Genomic DNA, 21,386 nt, shown 5'->3' on the forward strand with positions numbered 1-21,386 from the left:
TTGTACAGGGTGACCCAGAGATGTATACCCATTTTGGAATGAACATTACACAGTTAATTGTGCACCAAACTCTATTATTTTTGTTGTATAATGTGTGTGATATATTGCCATTTATTTTACATTTATTTATTTATTTATTGCAGTCACCATGGAGTCGTTGTCGGTGGAACATCGCGTGTTCACATATGATGCCTATGTGAGAAACGGCGACTCAGTGGTTGCAGCTCAGAGGTTATTCCGCCGGCACTTCCACTTAAGGCGGCACGGAGCAGTTCCAACATGCAAAACAATCTTAAAATGAGTTAAGCAGTTTCGAACCACAGGCACTGTAACTCCAAAAACACCACCAGGTGCTGAACCTCTGAGCTGCAACATAGGCATCATACATGAACATGTGATGTTCCACCGACCACGACCCCATGGTAACTGCAATAAATAAATAAATAAATGTAAAATAAATGGCAATAGATCACACACATTATACAACAAAAATAATACAGTTTGGTGTACAATTAACTGTGTAATGTTCATTCCAAAATGGGTATACATCTCAGGGTCACCCTGTATAAGTATATATAAACACAGAACAAAATCATTTGCACTATTCTAGTAGACGTTTCGAATCGAAAGTACTGTACAAAGAATATAAAATATAATCTTATTTATGTTTCAGTATAGCTTTTTTAAAAAATTGTATTTATTATATCTTGGCGTAGAAGTTGCTGTGTTATTATGTTCAAGATACCCAATTTCTGTAATCTCTGAATCAATTATAATTTATAAAAGCTGTCCTGCTTACAACATTGGAAGTTACAGAGGACTTGATTCATAGTACGCAATAAGTAACATCCTGTTTATATGTCATATCAATAGTGATACTAGATATGTTTACTAACCCAAAATATTTGGTTTTCCTTCAGCAGTTCTTGACTCATCACTTATCTTATGTTTGCCCCTGCCTGCTGTTTAACTTGTGACAAGAAAGACTAAACCAATGGCAAGAATAATGCACATTCAAATGACTTATTATGGCAGCAATATTTCGTGGGATTGAAAAAAAATATTCACGTTTGTTTATGCTCTGTTATGTGGAAGGTGTATTTCTATTTGTATGAAGTTAATCTCTTAAAGTACATATTTAACTCGTCCACCTACAGGTTCATCGCACTCTGTCAATATGTGCATATTACGAAGATAGCCAAGGGTTTGTGAAACTATACATATATTTTGGCTTCTGAGGTAATCGATGGCTTAAAGTTACGACGCACCCAAAACTTTTAATTGAATCAATCAATTTAATTTCTCTTCTCTCTGTGTGTCTCCTTTCTCTCGCTCAATATTTATCTCTCTCTCTCTCTCTCTCTCTCTCCCTCTCTCCGTGTGTGTGTGTGTGTGTGTGTATGTGTCACATTCTCCTTCTTTCCATTCCTCTATGTGTTTCTCTCTCCCTCTCATCTATCTTTCTCTCTCTTTTACCTATCTTCTCTTTTTCATTCTTTTTTTCTTTCGTTATGACGCTTACAGATATCTATTTCTATACCAGTGGTTCTCGACCTGTCTCTGTAGTCACCGCATCTCCGATCGCAGCAAATTTACTCGTAAAGTATCTTTCTAATGTTATACATGAATTAACATGTACCCTTGAAAGAAATATTTATACTATACAAAGAATTTATCCAAATGCAGAATCAGCAATTAGTGCAGCAAAAGCCAGATTTAAACAACTACAGCGTAACAATGAGACTTTAGAGATGACAATACCTAAATAATCTACGTATCTCACAATAGTTCGATTATGTCTAATTTGTTGTCAAATGTAACAGTAGGTTTAAATTGCCACTGGATCTAATGGACCTCTCGCAGCTCGGTATAACTGGATACCAGGGCCTGGCGGTTGATATCTTGTTTAATCTAGGAAGTGACATTACAAATAGATCACGGGTGGATTTAAGGATAGGGTATCTAGGGTGATTTCCCGCCTAAACTCCTGAAAAGTTAGCTACCCATCCCTTTGACATCTAAAATAAAGCGATCACGTTCACTTGCTGTCTAAGACTAACAATAAATCGTCAAAATAGATTAAATAGTGTCTGCTCTTCTTTCAGGCCTAAATATTAAACGATCGCCCTAGGAGACGGTCTAAAACTAATAATAAACATATATTTTTCTGTGTAGAGAGAATGGGGCAGTGAGAGAAAGAAGAGCATAGAAAGAGAGACAAAATCAGAGAGAGAGAGATACAGAAACAAGTAAGAAAAAGAAACAGTGAAAAGAAGAGAGAAACGAGTAAGGAAGGAATTCAAAGCCTCAGACGAAGTGAGAGAAAGAGATAGAAAGAAGAGCATACAAAAAATTACACAAAGTGAGAGAAAGAGATAGACCAGAAAGCAAGAAAGAGATAGAAAGAAGACCACAGAAAAATGCGACAAAGTGAGAGAGAGAGAGAGAGATAAGAGGGCAAGAAAGAGATAGATAGAATATAATTGAAAAAATGATAAAAAGAGAGATACAAGAGGGCAAGAAATAGAAAGAAGAGTATGAGACAAAGTGAGAGAAGGATGGAAAGAGTAAGAAAAAGTGACAAAGAGATAGAGAAATGAGTGAGAGAGATATAAATATGGAGAAGCAGATGAAATAAAAAAGGATATAAAATCGAAGGAAGGTGAAAGGGAAAGAGAGAGAGAGAGGAAGGCAGAAAGAAAGAAACAAATTGAGGAAGAAAGAGAGGGAGAGAAAAATATAGAGAAATAAAGAGAATGAGGGACAGGAGTAAAGAAAGAAAGAGAGGAAAACAGGAAACAATCTTACCCATGATCACTGTTCACTTTTGAGACCACTCATAGGAAGAAAATTTTATTTTTGTGGCGCCACTGGTTGTTGGTGCTCGTCCAGCTGTTCTGCTCCCTGTTCAACGGCCTCCAGTGACCAATTCCATCGATACGGAGGAGAATAAGCAACGAGCGCCACAAGAGAAAAGGAAGAAAGTAAACGAAGAAAACGAAGAGTGAATTCCCAATCTTGCCCTAACCATCGCTTTGCCTTATAAGGTTTTGTTTATATCACCTCGAAAGCGGAACATGTGTACAAATTGCCGGCGACAGGAAAAACAAAAAGGTAATTTTGGATGAAACTCGTTACATAAATCACCGGGCCTAAGTATTTCCTGACACGTAATGAGTCGATCGTAATTGTCCTTCGATAATGATTTCTCACCTCGTTCGACTGTTTCCTCCCTCTGGGGCTCTAGTAATTACGCCCTCTTTTATTCACGCTGGGAGTTTTCGGTTTGTAATTAGGCTTTTCATAGAAAATAACAGCTTTTCTTGTAGCTCGTGGAAAGGGTTATGACGGTACGCATATCAGGAAACAAATTGGAACTGCGTTTACTACTCCAAGGCGATTAATTAGAATGGCATGTCTTCTATAGTTTATGGGTTATTCATTGTTTTACAGACTGGCCAATGACAATAATTTATACTGTAATAAACTTGAGCTCCTGCGTAGTCAAATGGTGCGAGCGGTCCAGGGTTTGATTCTTGGTGGGAGACATCAATATTTTGACGTTGGCCCAGCATCGGGAGCTACTTGAAAAGAAGTAGCGGGCTGCGGTCTCGAAAGGCAGAAAACAGCGGCGACGAGACTCGATTCGTTGACCACGTGTTACCCATTGAAAACGCTGATCGGCAGGACCTGGCCCTTAGAGGACTGTAGCGCCATGGAGTTTAGTCTTTTTAACTATAATAGTATTTACTATATCCAATGCTATAATTCGATACCAGTCGCGTGGCGTGACTTTTTCAAAAGTGTTACCGGCTATCAGTACGACAATTATGAATGCTAGACATTATCACCCCCCCCCCCCTTCCCGGTAAAGAAAACATGTCTTCGAGCTAGATATTTGTTCATTTCGTTCTTGTTTTGCAATCAGCACAGTGATTTAGCCACAAACACTCCTAGAAAGAACTACCACTCATGAGACAGTTACCACGGAAATCCAATGAATAGTGGTAGACCCTTGTCAATTCTTCATCTGTCTGTTTCTTTGCAATGAGCTGCGAAGGGGAAGAAGAAGAACCACACTCTTCTCTGGTCAGTTTGATGTTTGTGTGGTGAGCAGTGTGCAGACGACAGAACTCAGCTCCTTTGTGGAAGGGAAGCCCAGCTGTACGTACTACTGTTGTTGCCAACTTAGTATTTTGGAGCAAGGTTTGTCCAAATCACGAATCACACCAATGAACCATATTTTCGTCTATTTCCTAACTGGTCTCAGTTGTAGTTCAATCCAGCCTTGGCTCTGCAGTCGACCTCTAGTTGCTTCACAGAAATTGTATTCCTATTTTAGGCGGGATTTAGCTCTTTTCTGCCAATCCGATGTGACAACACTGGCTCATCCGGTAGGTCTGAACGGCAACAGAGCCCCTTAACAGGCATATGAATAACCCCATAGCACACTATGCCCCAAAGTCCTTCCCCGCTCTTTCCTTGCATTGGCTTCTTTTCTCTTCTTCCTTGTTGCCTCTTCAGGGTAGGGGAACGGCCTCCCTCTTCGCTTATGCCGGCTGCAGAAAAAATGTCCTAGGCAATATCTACTGGACGGCAACGGTTTTATTAACGTATTTAACAATGTTGTCATTTTATTGAAAAAACTTTTTATTCTTTACATTTTGCTGTTACCTGCGGTCACACCGGCTACATGCACGCCACGCCTCTGTTTGATATATAGAATGGTATCGAATGTTTAGATTGTTGACTTGTTCAGACAAATAGAATTATATAACAGTAAGCTCGTTCCTTTTATATTTAGACCAGTTTTTCCTTGACCAATGGTTCGCCACCTTCGTGAGAGCATAGCCAGGTATTCTTTTCCCAAAAGTCCCAACCCAATTCAATTCACATAAATACTTATTTTTAATTTTTATATTAATTAATATTTACCCTTGAAATTCAATATTAAAAATAAATAACAACACACCCATATAGAGCAATAGTTCGATTATGCCTAGGCATTTTGACAAACATAAATGTAGTTATCACCTTCTGGATGTAATAAAATTTTGCAGTTTCCTCAATCTATCATCATTAAATTAATTTTGTATGTATTTAGGCAATGAGCGTCTGATCTATCGAATTCAGTCAAGAATATTATTCTCCTCAGAATAAAAATTGCTGCGCACACTAAAATAGCAAATTCTGGAGAACTTCTCACGGGCCAGCGGTTGAGAAACACTCGCCTACGCACTTCAGGAGTCTGTGGAGCAAGAGAACGAAAACAAGTCCTCTGTGCAAGTAGGGACTAGAGAATGATCGACCAATGAACGGTTGGGAGGGGAAGTGAGTCATAGAGGGAATAACACGACTGTAGCTGTATCCGTTTGCGGCCCCGCGCTGCTTTGCTCCGGCCGCTCGTTTTCTCTACAGTTATGCGCGGCCTTGCTCCACAGATTCCCGAGACAGAGTGTAGTATGGCAGCAGATATAGTTTGGCAATATCTCGCATTCAATTTGCCTGAACAGAAGACGATCCAATCTCGGAATTTCCATTTCTCCACTACGTTGGAGCGCACGTAGAATTTTGATCGAAGCTGCTGTCAAGCCTGTCTGTCTGAAGAGGAGGTGAAGCTACTGCAGAGACTGGAGGGGAGATATTTAAGCTCGCAAAAAAGTGGCGTCGCGGTCATGTCTTGGATTCGCTCTGAATCGGCAATAAACCCCTTGACATCTGCTCTTTACGAGTCTCTAATGCATGGACGCTGTCGTTAATTGTTGCAGTGTTTTCCAATTGGTAATCCTCGACGGGTTCACGCCGACCAGTGCAATTAGGACATGTTTTTTTAACGGTTGAGTTGTTGGCATTGCATACCGTACCTCCTGCACATATTCACGTTTACGAGAGTTTTATTCCGGTCAGGGTGAGTACCGTCTATCCATTTCAGAAAACAACGCTGCATTGAAAACGATAGTTGTAACTCTCACAGGGTTGCCAACTTGAAAAGAAGTGAAAAGTCGGAACACATCATAGATTACGTAATGAAAATAATCGTGCGCACGAGGGGGCATGGGGGCCAATACTTTCACTTACAAATTGAATGTAGGGAGATTTTATCGCCGTTACTAAACATAATTACAGTATACTCTTTCAAATCGCTGAAAGATCCAAGCAACGAGTAATGTCAAACACAAAGTGAGGTGGTTAAAACTTTTGTACCAACTGAACTGAACGAAGACCAAAATTATAAGATAGGATATTTTCTTAAGACTGCAAATGTTCATTCTAATGTTCGACCGAGAATGTTTGCTATGTATATGTTATACAATATCAAATATTACCGACCTCTGTGGCGAAGTGGTTGTCACAGCGCGCTACGACACCAGGGGTATGGGGTTCCAGTACCGGCATGGGCATAAATGTTCTTTGTGTGTGCGTGTCCCTTCATCAGTTTCATCATATCGTCACTTATCCTCATCGTCGCGATTAGCTAGAATGGGCAGAGAATATAACAAAAATTAAATCAAATTAATTGCTTTTATTTTATTGTTGGGAGAGGTTCAGCTATTGCTTGTCTACCACCTAACACCAAAAAGTAGATTAAAATAAAAATAAAATTCATGGTTACAAATAAATTAAACGACAAGAAAGTACAATAAAATACAATACGAATAAAAAAGTACGAAACGAGAATGGAGAATCCCCCCTCTCACCCCCTTGAAATATTACCTTGCATTTGGAATATAACAGTTACTAAAAATTATACACAATTATATGTACGAAAAGGTCCTCCCCGATGGCGCAATGGTAGCGTCGTCACCTTGTAATCAAGGGGTCCCGGGTTCGATTCCCGGTGGACGCACATAGTGGTTCGGATCCCACTTTAAACTGTAGGTCCAGTCTCGATTAGCCTTACTGTGCACAAAGTGGACTTATAACAACAAATCAATCCAATCAAATCAATTTATATGTACGAAAAGAACATTCACACAATGTGAGTTTGTAAAGCACAAGATAGTTTTTCTCCTCCTCTTCCTCCCCCCCCCCCTCTCTCTCTCTCTCTCTCTCTCTCTCACACACACACACATATATACACTGTGGGAAATGAGATTCGTTGTTTCTTGGAGATGGACAAGGTCAGTAGGTCAAGCAAAACAACTCGATAAATATTGACAGATCTTCCCAAGAAGAGAGAAAAACAACAGACGTTATCCAAAGAATCTTAAGAGGAAGTATGTAGTTTGGTTGCGAATGCCCTTGAAAACTTTCCCACTCTTGACAAGGGACTCGTTCCCATTGTCTTGCGTGGAGGTAATCAGACGTCGTATCCTTAACAATGGAACACGGCGACCACGTGACCACGGTGGGAAACTTGCGTGTTGAAGCTTTTCATGCTTAAAAACACTTTTGTTTTCACGCCACGGTTTCAGGATTTTTATCGTCGCCAAGTGTTAATTTCTGGAAAACACTGCTAGACGTTTTGAAGTTGTGGACACAAGCATTGCATGGAAAGATCGTATTTCTTACCAAAGAAAAGTGAAATATAGTCCAGTTCTTTGTCCTTTGCCGAAACTTTGACATAGGTATATCATATCGTATTTCTCATTTTTTTTCTAACTGGATTCGGGACTTGAAAATCCATTGATTTCATTTTGTTAGTACACATTCATCCCAGAAAAGAATCACTGTTGCCACCAGTCTCATATTTAAGGGGGGGGTCCAGACCCCCCTCCCAGCCAAGAGACTTATGTAATAAAGTCAAATATAATAAAATATGCTTATTTAGCATCTGTTTTATAATCGTGTTGTTCATTTCCGCCGAACTTACACGAAGGCAAGGATTAGATTGGGACCATGCGGCATTGAATGACAGTACCAAATAAGATTTGTGCAAACTACTAATTATAATAATATGCATAACATATAAATCAAGGAGTTTACTTTTCGTCAACTGGATCTGACCCTCTTTGTTAATAAAAAAAGGCAATTCTTTATCTTTTTTACATTAAATTTTCTTGCCAAGTCGGTCACCTATCCGACACATGCCACAATGTGATAAAAAGTATGATTATAGTTCGTTTGTAGAAGTTCTTTCATTTGTAATTTTGTATTTGTTATTTAAGGTAACGAGATTTAAAACAACAAAACGGGACGGCAAAAATAAACTGTTTCGTCACAAATACTCATATATGAAAACTAATCATATAAATAAATAAATACTGTACAAATAACACATAATATGGTGATATGCACTGCACTCCAACCAAGCAGTCAATCCTTGATGTGAATGACTATATGGTACTATGCCGCTAAGTTATTATGACAAATAAGTAGGGTTGAGCCGATGCCGATGTATCGGTATCGGCCGATTACCACTGGTATCTGGAAGTATCGGTTCGAATTTATTTACCGATACTAGCCTTTACTTTTCCGATAACTTGGTCTCACGTGGTCCGCAAAAATGATGCGCGACACTTTCTAACTAAAACTAACTAACTCTCTAGCCTTCTTAAACCCGAAGGTTCATGGCTGCAGCAACACAGGCCTTCCATCTGTCCCTGTCTTGAGCAAGATCTATATACTCTTTTCCATCTCTACCGATTTCCTTTTGGTTCATCTCAACGTTGTCCCTCCATCTTCGTCTTGGCCTTCCTATAGGTCTCTTACCATCAGGTTTCCCAACAAGAATCCTGTGAACTCCTCTTTCCTCTCCCATTCGTGCCACATGGCCTGCCCACCTAAGTCTTCTTTGATTTAATTATTCTAATAATATCTGGACATGAATACAAATTATGTAGTTCTAAATTATGTAACCTTCTCCACTCACCTGTCTCCTCATCCCTTTTAGGTCCAAATATTTTCCTAAGGATCTTATTTTCAAATACTCTCAAATTATGTTCCTCTTTCAATGTAAGGGACCAAGTTTCACATCCATATAATAGTACATGCAAAATTACTGTTTTGTATATTTTAACTTTTAGTTTCTTAGGTATTAAACGAGAAGACAAAAGTTTATGAAGAGAGAAGTAACATGCATTTCCTGAATTAAGCCTACTTTTTATTTCCTCTTTAATATAATTTTCATTTGTTAATATTACTCCTAAGTATTTGAATTTGGAAACTGGTTGAAACGAGTTGTTATCAATAATTAGATTTTGATTATTACCTAACCCTTGGTTTCGGCCTGTAAGCATATATTTAGTTTTCTCTTTGTTAACTTCCAAACCTATCTCTTTAGCAGTTTTGAAAAATATTTTAGCATTATTCTTAATTGTATTTATATCATCCCCTAATAAGTCTACATCATCTGCATATGCTAACAACTGAGTCATACCATTTAATTTTAGTCCTTCGACACTTTCGCGGAGTCTAACTATCCTGAAAACTGTAAAAAAATCTAACTTTCTTTTATTTTGCACCAATTTTGCGCGAAAAACTGCATTTTGTGATTATGTAACATCTATTTTAACATTCTGGTGTAATTTTTTAATATTGTAAAGCAAGTGTCTTGGTAAAATTATGCATATACAGTAATCCGAACTAATGGTGGGATAAGTTGACCGGTTTAACGAAAGTCCAGATTAACTGAAATAACCTAAAAGAACAGTAGAAGTGCATTAAAACTCCGTTTATACTCCGTTTATAGCAACAAAACACATTTATTATGGTGTATTTTAAAGGCATAGGCCTAAATGCACTATACAGTACAGTACAAAGTCTGCGGGAAACAGAATTTCATCAGTGGTTGACTGCCTTGTCTTTGGGAAGTTCTCTTGTTGACTTCTAGCTACATTTAAAACTTTGCAGCCTGCTTTTTTCTTCTTTTTTTCCTTTTGCCTGTCCGGATTAAGCTAAGTTCGGCTTATCGGGGTCCGGATTAACGAGGTTTTACTGTAATTGGAGTAGAATACTTAACACACCAATATTTTGAACAACTTTTAATTTTTACAATTTCCAAATATCGGTGGGAATCGAGAAGAGTGTCGGTTCAAAGTGGTATCGGCTCAGCCCTACAAATAAGGGATCCCAGTAGCACCAAAGTGTGTGGCAAGCCTTAGGTAGCTTGCTTATAGCTTGTCAAAACCAGTTGGAAAACGGCAAGCTTGATATAAGCATGACGCAAGCTTGTTTCTAGCATGCAGTTTTCTGTGACAAGCCTGGTGCAACTTCCACTGATAGTAACTACTATAGATAGCTGGAAGCAACCTTGCACCAAGTTCACAGCTTACCATGGGGAGCTTGCTGCAAGCTTCTTTACTTGACATGGCATTCAAGGTTGTTCCTATCCTGTGCTATCCTATACACAAGAGCGTATCCAGGCGGTCCGAACCCCCCCCCCCCCATCCTTTTTTCTTTGAAAATATTATGGTAGATTCAGCATACTTTCCGATGAGACACGACACTTGATGTTACAGGGTATAGAAAATTCTCTGGGCGTGGATTCCGAAAATAACACCCATTAATTTTTTTTCTAGTTTTACACTGGGTAGTGATATATGAGCTGAAAATCTGACTTGAGTGACAAGCTGTTTTGGTACAGTACGTGAAGTTTGTGTTTTTTTTTAGGAATAATACATGCAGAGGTGAAATACTAAGAACAAATATATTGCATTATGTACATAAAACATAAAAACAAACTATTGTTGGTGTGTGGTTGGTTGGTTGATTTGGGGGTTTAAGTCCACTTTATGCACAGTAAGGCTAATCGGGACTGGACCTACAGTTTAAAGTGGGATCCGAATGACTACGTGCCACCACCGGGTATCGAACCCGAGACCCCTTGATTATGTTAGAGTGTGAAACTCGATTTCTAGAATAACATGATTCACTTCTAGTTTTTGTTAAATGTCTTCTATTTTGTCAGTTAAGTGGTCTTCTAGACGCGGTTGAAACGGGGACTTTCTTCATTGCACGTACTCTTTATCTGTGAAAAGATTTTCAGTTTCACTGTACAGTTGTTGAAGTATTTAGAGTCCTCTTCACAATTTAGCCTCTTTTCTTTCTTTCTTTCCCAAGAGATGTCACAGAACTCCTTCAGAGACTTCGGGAGATTTCAGATGAAGAGTTCAGCCAAATATTTCAAACTGCTTCTGAAAATTGTCAACAATCAATTCTGAAATTTAAAAAAAAAACAAGAAAAAACGAGATAACTTTCCTTGTATTATTATGGAGGGGGCGTGCCATTGGCCTTGGGGTATGGACACCCTTGGTTGGACCCCCCCCCCCAAATTTTAGATCTGGATACGCCACTGCCTATAGATATTTTGACGTCCCATTTTACGTTTCAAGAAATTGGGACAGAGAGTTCAAACAAAGGACTGTTCCGGACAATACGGGACGTCTTGTCACCATACTGTTATTATGAGGCAGTAGCGAGATTTTGATTTCATTTAGTTTATTTTACTTCGCGTTTTGTGCCTCTTGGCTAATTTGCGAAGATGGGGATGAGTGATGAAATGATGAAATTGATGAATGGACATTCACAAACAACCAAGCCCGACCGGGATTCGAACCCGGGACCCTTGGCGTCGCAGCGCGATGTACTAACCACTCGGCCACAGGGTCGGGCAGTAGCGAGAACGAGAAGCATTTGTAAAGCGGGACGGAGCCGATGGCAGTCGCTGATTGCACCTTCTGAAGGGAACGTTTCCCCAACTTGGAGTGGAGAGAGTCTTTCTCATGTCATTCCAGCAATAACCGTTACAGCTTGTTAAGGGTGGAAGTAGTTGATCTGTACTTTCAGTGGTTTGAAAGCTGAGCGGTCGTTTCTTTTGATCTCAATGCCTGCCTCCCTTTTCCTTCCTTGTCACTGATTTTCCTCCCAACTTTCCCTTTTGCTTTCGATTTTCTTGAAGCATGTTGCAATTCCAAAACAAAGGACGATCGTTTTTATGCTTTCTCATCCGATGGATGTAATAACCGTGGCAGACGATCCTACAGTCTCGAAAAAGCTGGTTTGGCGTCACGAATAAAATAGCAGTTTCAGAGAAAATGAAATGCTTTCCTTTCTTCAATTGTTCATAGTATTCTAATACAAGTCGGTTAACTGTTATGATGTAAGAGAATCACAGGATAGGTATAAAATGCCCACGAATTTCTAGAAATGCCAACCTAAAGTGGCTTGTTTATGTTTGCTTGGATTTGGGTGAAGACATGCAATGGCCTCCCTAAATTTTCATATTCACACAAAAAAATTTCTTGGCTTTTGGAAATTTTACTTCAATATTAAAAGAAAAAATCAAATATTTATTTGGACAACTTGACTTTCAGTTTGCAACACTGTGTCGCAAAAGTAGTTCCAAAACGTTTCGAGTTTAGGAATTCCAGAAAGTTAGGTCCTCAAAATTCAGGAAGATATACATTTTGAACATCTCTTTCTGAAACACATGGTTCCTGTTTTCAAACGCAACTTCAAATATTATAATTTTTAATAAATTGCGAATCGTACGCTCTAAAACGACAGGGGTCCTGAGTTCGAATCCCGACCTGAACAGGTGTGTTCTTTGTGAGTACCCCTTCATCAATTTCATCATACAATCACTCATCCTCATCGTTGCGATTAGCCAAAAGTGGCCTAAAAACAACACTAAACAACAAAATTAGCAATACAATGCGGATTGTATATATGTGTTTATAATATGTAATGAATGTTATTAATATACAAAAAATATATATAATTTAAAAGTTATACCAAGTTTTATAGTAAAAATATTTAATCCTAATTTGGCCTCCTCATATACATCAGCCTATTGCGTCCCTGGGTGAAGATGATTGATTGATTTGTTTTATTTTACTTTGCTTTTCTGTCACTTTGGCTAATCGTGAAGATGAGGATGAATGGTAAAATTGACGAAAGGGCAATCACAAACACACATGCACAGCACGCAACGCAGACCCCACAGAGGATTACACTGATGGCGAATTCAGACGCAAGAGCCTCGCTAGTCTCCAACAAAGCATCCGAGTGTACTACGTTGAAAAGGAGTTGGCGATTGAGTGACTTCGGCGAAGGTCACCCCTGACTGAAGATGAGAAGGAATGGTTAAATGTAACAAATAAAATAGTAAAAATAGTGGAAAGCCCATGTGTTGGCCGGGTCTCGAACCCAGAGCTTTTTGGAGGCGAGATCGTATCAGTCGTATTGAAATCACATTTCAGTACGTGGAAGCGCAGGGTGGGTGTGTATCCTGTTGTCTACAAGTCGGAGATTCAAGTGGAAATTGTTGGCTTGGAGGCTCTTATCCTTGGGATCGGGGGATTCTTCTGTGGTTTCATCATCGTGACGGTGAAACAGATTGGAGAAAGAAGCTTTGCGTAAATATTGCTAGCTGGACCACTTATGAGCTCCCGGACACTGTACTCACACAATTATTATCATTCCGACAAATTCACAGATTACGGATAGTATCTTTATGACCTAAAAATCAACGAAAAAAGAAATGAGTTATGACCCAAAATATAAAACATTTCCGGTCGGCAACCGAAAGTATGATGTCGCACGTTCGAAACTACATCGAATGTGCCGATTTTAATATTCTCAGAAGTGACGGGTGTAATAGCCCAACAGTTGACGCACCCAAGACTTTCCTTTCAATAGCTTCAATTCAGTAATGCCCTCAAGCAAACATTTCGTCTTCCCGACTCCTTGTCGTCCATATTAAGAGATGATGACAGTGTTTTAACAAATGGTTAAGCACGGAATTGCCACTGCCGAAATAATAACAAACATCGCGATTGGCCGAAAGTGACAAAAAAGCGACGTAAAATAAACTAAATGAATTAGAATTCCCCCAGAAATTTTTGTCTTAACACGCCGAAGGGCCCACGTCCAGCCCTGTCACTGTACACTCACCTCACTTAGCAGTGCCGCAATTCGCTTCTTTATACTTCATATTTGTTCAAGGCAGTACACACAACAGCATAAGTAATAGTAGGCGAATTGTCCATCATTTTCATTCGATGTGTTTCCCACTATGAATTGAAGTAAGAACGTCAATAAGCAGAGGACAACAGTTCCTTATTACCAACAGAATTATATTCCTTAAACCAACACAGGATGTGGAATTAAAAGGAATGAAAATACTGATGGATTAGTATCTTTGCCGTTGGATGTACAATGGACAGTAGACAAGATGCTGTGTAAGGAAACGAATTGCGGAACTACTGAGCGAGGAGAGTGTACTGTACAGTGGGATCCAGAAGTATTACCAAGCAAATTGCCCATCACCACGTTTACCCTTTGTTTTATGCAATGAGAGCTTCAAGGACTGACACAAGACACGAAACAATCTGCTTACAACCTCTGAAATACGTAAAAATACAGTTCTTAAAAATACGTAGGATGAAGATAAAAACCAACGAAAATTGTCATGGAGAAGCTGAGCAATACTTATGGATCCCACTGTACTACGACAACAGACCAAACAGTGAGTAAGATCACGTATTATTATTTTGCAATGGAATAAACGTCAGCCTCCTATTCTGCAGACAATTCGTCAACGGTGGCGCGATCTGCCGTTGAAAGGCGGAACTCGATCGCCCGCTGACGGAAGATTTGGCGGAACGTGTTTACTGTGCGCATGCTCTTACGATCTCCCAGCTGGAGATTGCCTGAAATATGCCGCTCTGCCGCCAGTGTACACCGAGGAACGACCGTGTTTTCTGCGGGCACGATTGCTAGCCATTTCGTTGTCTGTGGCGCGATAAAAAGAGGGGGAAACCGCGAGTGTTAAATCAGAGAATGTTCATTGTGGAGGAGAATGACATTCAAAGGACATGGAAGAACTTGCGCTCAACTGTTGGTCGTGACGTGTTGAAACAGGCGTGATTTCACCTCCCAATTCTCTCTGCGTAAGTATTGAAGGTTTTGTAAACATATTTTCTCATTGATACTACACGTATGTGAATGTGTCATTATACTTGCTACGAGTAATACTTTTACGAGTTGTCAAAGAAAGTTGTAGAGTGATGTGCATAAATATTACCAGACATTGTCCATTACTATATTCATTCATACTTCTCTTACATCTATGTTTTTAAGGAATGGAATTTGTACGGATGCTAGTGCATAAGTTGTCAACTGCTTTGTTGATGTCTTGTTTTAATTCCTGAATCTATCGTTCAGTTCTGTCTTTGAATAGATACTTTGAAAAGTAGATTCAGTTGCAGAAAGTAACACAGTTGCTGTTACGGTTTTATTTAATAATACTCAAAGTAATTCTTATATTTGAAAAAGAAAATACGTCACTTAAACATTAGCTCCAAACAAATGTGTATATATGAAGGTTAAAACTGTAGTGTGCAATTCAATGTGAATGAAGATGGCGATGGACAATTTACCTAGTAATATTTATACCTCCGACTCTACATGCCATTTACAGCCACGAATCGACATTTAGTAAGTCTCAAAAACATGTACGTCTGAAAAGCTGTTTGCTAATTTGCTGCGTTCTTCTTCTAATGAAAAACAACACTAACATACACTAACTATCCTCTTCTAAGGGTAGAATCGGTAGTGTCGAAATAGAGATGAATGGTGGAAAAACAGCGACTTGAACTTCATCGGTTGAGCGACTAGGAGACCAGGCTAAAAAGTGTTCAAGCTAGATTGAAACTTCTTTTGAAATGACCTCTACAATGATAAGAATGCGATCGGCCGTGAATTTAGCTCGCGGTGATTTGTGTATCACGCAGATTCAGCCAATCTAGGTACCTACCTACCTGTGTGTACTACAATCTTCTACTCTTCCTAATTATATATTCTAATCGTCAAATTTTTGGTTGGCATTATCAGTTTTTAACATTAATCCACGTGCCATAAATTCTGTATAGATATAATATTTAAATCTTAATCACTGTTGAAAACAAACTTTTCTGTGAAACAATGCACTTTAACCTTCACCAATTAAATCCTAATGTTATTATCAACGGTAACATGTGTACATTTATTTTTTTAAAAAAAGGTTTTCCATTGAAAAATATGCAAATTTGAAGTGTTTATTCTAACCTTGTCTTGAAGAATTAAAACAAAACGATAAGCTGTTGCCAAAAACCTCTGCTCCAGTATACGTAAATATCCATTCCTTAAAAACAAGTAGGATGCAATAGGAAAAGAAAAAAATAATGAAACCAGTCATGGACAATTTTGCCGAGCAATGCTATGTAGTACATCACACTGTACAGTGGAATGCACAAGTAGCTACTGTTCAGTAAATTTTAATTGTAGCTTTAGTATTTTAATTGATTTTTCTCTTGCAGTTGCATTCTACGTGTTTTTAATGACTGGGTTTAAATGTACCGTATGCTGATATGCAGGTTGTCAACAGCTTGTTTGGTGCTTTGTTTCAATTCTTGAAGTTCTCATTGTGTAAAACAGAATAAACATGGTATGCTTGGTAATACGTATGCCTCTAAACTACAGGGTGGTCCATATGTCTTGTTACCCCCATAATTTTACATAACTTGATAATAATACAACTTTATAATAATACAATATAATACAGGGAGGTTATTTCAGTCGTTCACCGCCAGAGTGACGGCCGTTCCGCGGACTCTTCATGCAACAGGTCCCGGCAAATTGCGTTCAGGAAGTCCGTAACAGAAACCGCTTGTTTTGTAATGTTTCCACTTTTCACAATTACAGTTACAATTACAATTGAAATAAGCACGTACCTTGTCGCACGGATGCAGGAAAAGGTGTCCCAAATACAAATATTTCCGGCACCTTATTTCTGACATCTAATCTTAGATTAGTCATCGCTACTTTATTCTCAGTTGTCGCGACAGCGCCTGCAGCTTATCGGGGGTTGGGTGAGTTGTCAGCCGCGAGAGGGCGCTTCATACTGCACGTGTCGGCAGTGATGCCAACCGTAGGGACATGTCCCTACGCATAGGGACTTTTCACTAAATTTCGCCCGCGTAGGAACGTAGGGACAGATTTTGCCAAATGAGGGAAAACGTAGGTACTTTTTTCAATCTTGGTAAATTACATTTTATGAATTAGTTTATCTGGATACTTTAGCGAGGAGGAGAAAAAAGAACTAACTAACAGATCTCCATCAGAATTTTGGAACATGTTATCGGTTACCAAAAACTTTCAAGGCAAGTTCCTTTTTGAAAACATTTCCACTCTCGCGAAAATAGTGCTAACATTGCCGCATTCTAACGCGGAAACGGAAAGAATATTTTCAATGTTAAGTGATACAAAAACAAAAAAGGGAAATAAAATGGGACCAAAATTGTTAAAGAATGCAGGAAATACAGCATCACCAACCAACATCTATCTCTTCACAGCAGCAGCATGTATGACTTCAAATAACATAATCAACAGTAAACGACTCAACGTTATTCATTAGGGGTGTGCTGGATTCTTTACTTTAAAAAGTCGTTAATTCTCGACGTTTTCTGCCTTGTAAGTTTCTGGAACTTATCGAAAGTTGTAAGTTTTTATTCTAGAAATGCAAAAACAATCACTTAAAGTGAAAATGACTTGTAAAATTCGAGATTTCCAGTGCTTCGGGAAATTTCGAACATTTCCCGTCCAGAAAATTTTCCGACTTGGTCGGGAAATTGCAAATTTTTCAGTCCCGAATGTCGGGATTTAAAAAAATTACCGTCCCGATCCCGTCCCGACCCAAAAAATTCTGTCCAGCACACCCCTATTATTCATTAAGGCAAGAATTTACAATACCGGACCCTTCTGTAATTTCTATGCTACGTCTTATACTCACGAAATAATTATTCGTGATTATTTATCTCAAGTTAACATGTTGGGGTGAGGGGGAAAAAATGTTCATTAACGTGTAGAAGTTGTAAAATAAGCTTTTCAATTCTCGCAATGATTCTCCGTATACAAGTATGGTAGCCATATTTGTTGATATGAACAAATTAAAATTAGTTACGCTGTCTACAGCGTTGCCACACTGTTGATTTCATACTTGGAGAGCATGGATCGTGTAAGAATGGCGGAAGAGAACAGTAAAAAAGTTGTTAATGTTGTACAGATTGTTAGGTGGAGTGTGCAGGAGGATGGCTGTGGGCTAATTAATAAACTTATGGATTTCAGTATATTGCCCAAAGAACGTGCTTACATGTGACAGCGACAATCACGATGTAGAAGAACTGATTTGATTACAGGTAAATTTGGCAACAGTACATCAATCATAAAATTGCAGGATACGAAAATGGCGTCTTCGATGATGAACGTTTGCCGTTAAAGTGCTACGAAAATAATATTTTTTATCGGTTCGTAATCACAATTACCGCAAAACCATTCAGGAATAGCCCCACTGACCATTCTCGGTAAGTTTAGGTTAAGTTAGGTTAGGCAAACATAGTTAAAATTTGGGCTCGAAAAAAACATGCACGGGTAGCCCAACAAACCATTGACGGATAGCCCCACGAACCATTCAGGTACGGTTAGGTTAGGTTAGGATAGGCAAACATAGTTAAAATTTGGGGTCGTAGTAATATCAGGAATGTATATTTCGTTTTTTAAGTATTGGAAACACAAAATCTTCCGGTAAATAATAAGCAATCGTGCCGATCGCGGACCACTCAATGTCACTTATTTTGCAATTTCTACACGTGACCCCCCAAATTTTAACTTCAAATTCGTGATTAGGAGGCCTCAATTAGTGAGTATGCGAAATATTACAAAAAATCGGGGAGAGGTCCTGTATTGTAAATTCGCTCCTTCATTAATTGTGGAAGCACCGAGCAGAAAGATTTGGTAAGTAAATGTGTATATTTTATCTTCTGTTTGCATGCTCATGAGGTGTGTTTTTTTAGTCACTTTACTTGGCGTAGGGACATTTGGTCAGTTGTAGGGACATTTTGACTACGTCTGTAGGGACATTGCCGAAAAATGGTTAGCAACACTGTCGGCTACCAGACGTCAGTGTACGTTCATGTTCACTTCTGTTCATTTATCAGTACGCGTGTTGCTTATACTGTGTTATTGTAATGTGCTTACTCGTGGCCAGTGCTTTATTGTGTGTTAATTGTTATTCATTCATTACTTATGTCGTTAAACAAATATAGTCTTGAACATAGAGTTTTTATGTACGATAATTACGTGAAAACGAATTCTTGCAGAAAAGTGGTCAGGGATTACGATAGACAGGATCTCTTGAACCTAAGAAACGTGTTGTATTGCTGTTGAAGGAAGTCATTTTCAACATCTCTTATAACACAGGAGGTTAGTGATCATCATTATTATTACTTTTAAATATCATTTTACGCTTTCGGTTTGCTTTATGCGCCGGGATGCTGTCTTCCCTTTCTGTCAACTGAGGATAAAGTAGCGATGTCTAATCTAAGATTAGATGTCAGAAATAAGGTGCCGGAAATATTTGTATTTGGGAGGACACCTTTTCCTGCATCCGTGCGACAAGGTACGTGCTTATTTCAATTGTAATTGTAACTGTAATTGTGAAAAGTGGAAACATTACAAAACAAGCGGTTTCTGTTACGGACTTCCTGAACGCAATTTGCCGGGACCTGTTGCATGAAGAGTCCGCGGAACGGCCGTCACGCTGGCGGTGAACGACTGAAATAACCTCCCTGTATAATGAAGTGTAAGGTAGCCATTCATTCCATATCTCGTGTGACACCAACAATTTTACATAATTTTATATTATGATAATAACAATATAACAATTTGTAAGACGTATGGATTCAGCGTCAACCAGGATGTTGTTCACGCATCCAAAAGGTCAGTATGACCACTATTATTTTCATGGCACAAAATGACACGGCGCCATGACCTGTGTGAGATTTTACGAAGCAAATTTTTCGTGATTGTTGTCTGAGAGTCTGCCCTAATAGCGTCCTTTTAATTGTTCTGTTGTTTGGTATCGTTGTTGTGATACCTTTTCCTTAATAATGCCCCAGAGGACATTGTCACAAGACGAGAGATCAGGGCTTCTGGAAGGCGAATCCAGAGGCGCCGGATGATGTACCGATCCGCGTCCTATCCACTTATTGGGAAAACTTCACTTAAATATTCCCTGACAGCGATGGCATAGTGGGGCGGTGCTCCATCCTGTTGAAACCAGGAACGTCCCAGGAGATTCATTCTTTGGAGCTGTGGAACAAAAAATGCCCGTAACATGGTGAGATAGGAGTGTTGATTGACTACGCCATCGAAGAAATAGGGACCTATCAAGTGTTTAGCGGACATAGCGACCCAGAGCATCACATGTGGGGGTTGTTTTCCAGCTCTTCGTAATAATGCGGATTTTCCTTGGACCAGAAATACACCTTCCTTGCACGTGCACTTCGATATATTGCGCATTCGTCGGAGAAGAAAAGGTCAGCCCGCTGCGGGAGTGTCGGAAATACCTCCAACATTCTTCCACATGCTGCATGTCGTCTACGCATGTCATCATCACTGAGCTCGTTGACGCTTGCTGGTTTAAAGGATTTCAATCCAATATCCTTCTCCCTGTGTCGTAACATTGTTGTTTTCGGGATTCCAAGCTCAGCAGACCGTTTGCGCAGTGACTTCTGTGGTGACCGAAGCACAGATGCCTCCACTCCTGCACATGTGTTCTGTCTTTTGGTTGGTGCACCAGGCCTCGGTTTGTCTTTGATACATCCCAACATAAACAGTTTCTTTTCCCAACGCAGTATTGTCACTTTTGGAATCGTCTTGTGAAATCTCGTCGCACATCCTCCATGGTCTTGCCGGTATGTGGACGTTCATGGGCCCAAACACTGACAACAAGGCGCTCTTCTACATTGTAGGAGCTTGTGTCAGCCATCTCTGCAAAAGAAACATTGAATTAGAGATAACAAGATATTGATTGGGGGGGGGGGGGTAACAAGACATATGGACCACCCTGTAGAATGAAAGTGTAACGTGTATAGTGTCAACATTTTCAAACGCTAGCAAAGCACAGCAAATCATGGCGGTATACAAATCTACGTGTAAGTACAATAGCAATTAAAGGGATTTCACTCTTGTGTACTTATTTTATCCAATGACGTGTTGTAGCGTTGTTGTAAGTTTTACAGACACGCAATATTTTCCAAAAATATAGACCTAGACTTTTGCGGATAAGACGCGTAATTTGCAACCTGATTTTAGCTAACGTTAGCAGTGTTCGAGTTTAGGCCGATTATTTGGTAATAAACATAAAGCGAGCCATTATGGACGACACAGTTTTAAAACAAGTTGTAATAGCCCAGTCGACTCCTGTGACAAGGCTGTCGTAATACTAATCTTCGATTTCCATAAAGTTATGGACGGTCGTGCTATCATTAATTTAGTAATTACTGCAATGAGTTATCCACCAGCGATTTATCCACAAACGATCTAACACCCCCCCTCCAAATTTCCTCGACACTTCCATAATATTTGTCACAAAGACCCAATTTATATCATTTTGGTTCTAAAA

The 21,386-nt window shown here is 39.3% G+C and overlaps 1 protein-coding gene across 2 annotated transcripts in view; it reads left to right on the forward strand.

Moving 5' to 3' along the window:
- Positions 1-21,386, forward strand: part of LOC145985769 (NEDD4-binding protein 3-A-like) — a 187,554-nt gene that overhangs the window by 100,809 nt on the left and 65,359 nt on the right. The window contains exon 1 of one of the 2 annotated variants that reach the window (XM_083119858.1): positions 14,633-14,835. The exons of the other annotated variant lie outside the window; for it this stretch is intronic. The gene's annotated coding sequence lies outside the window, so the exon portion shown is untranslated. Of the gene's footprint in view, positions 1-14,632; positions 14,836-21,386 lie in introns of those variants that run through there. 2 annotated transcript variants of the gene reach the window in all.

This window comes from Lepisma saccharinum, chromosome 1, assembly GCF_977018435.1.
Source record: "Lepisma saccharinum chromosome 1, izLepSacc3.1, whole genome shotgun sequence".
NCBI lineage: Eukaryota > Metazoa > Arthropoda > Insecta > Zygentoma > Lepismatidae > Lepisma > Lepisma saccharinum.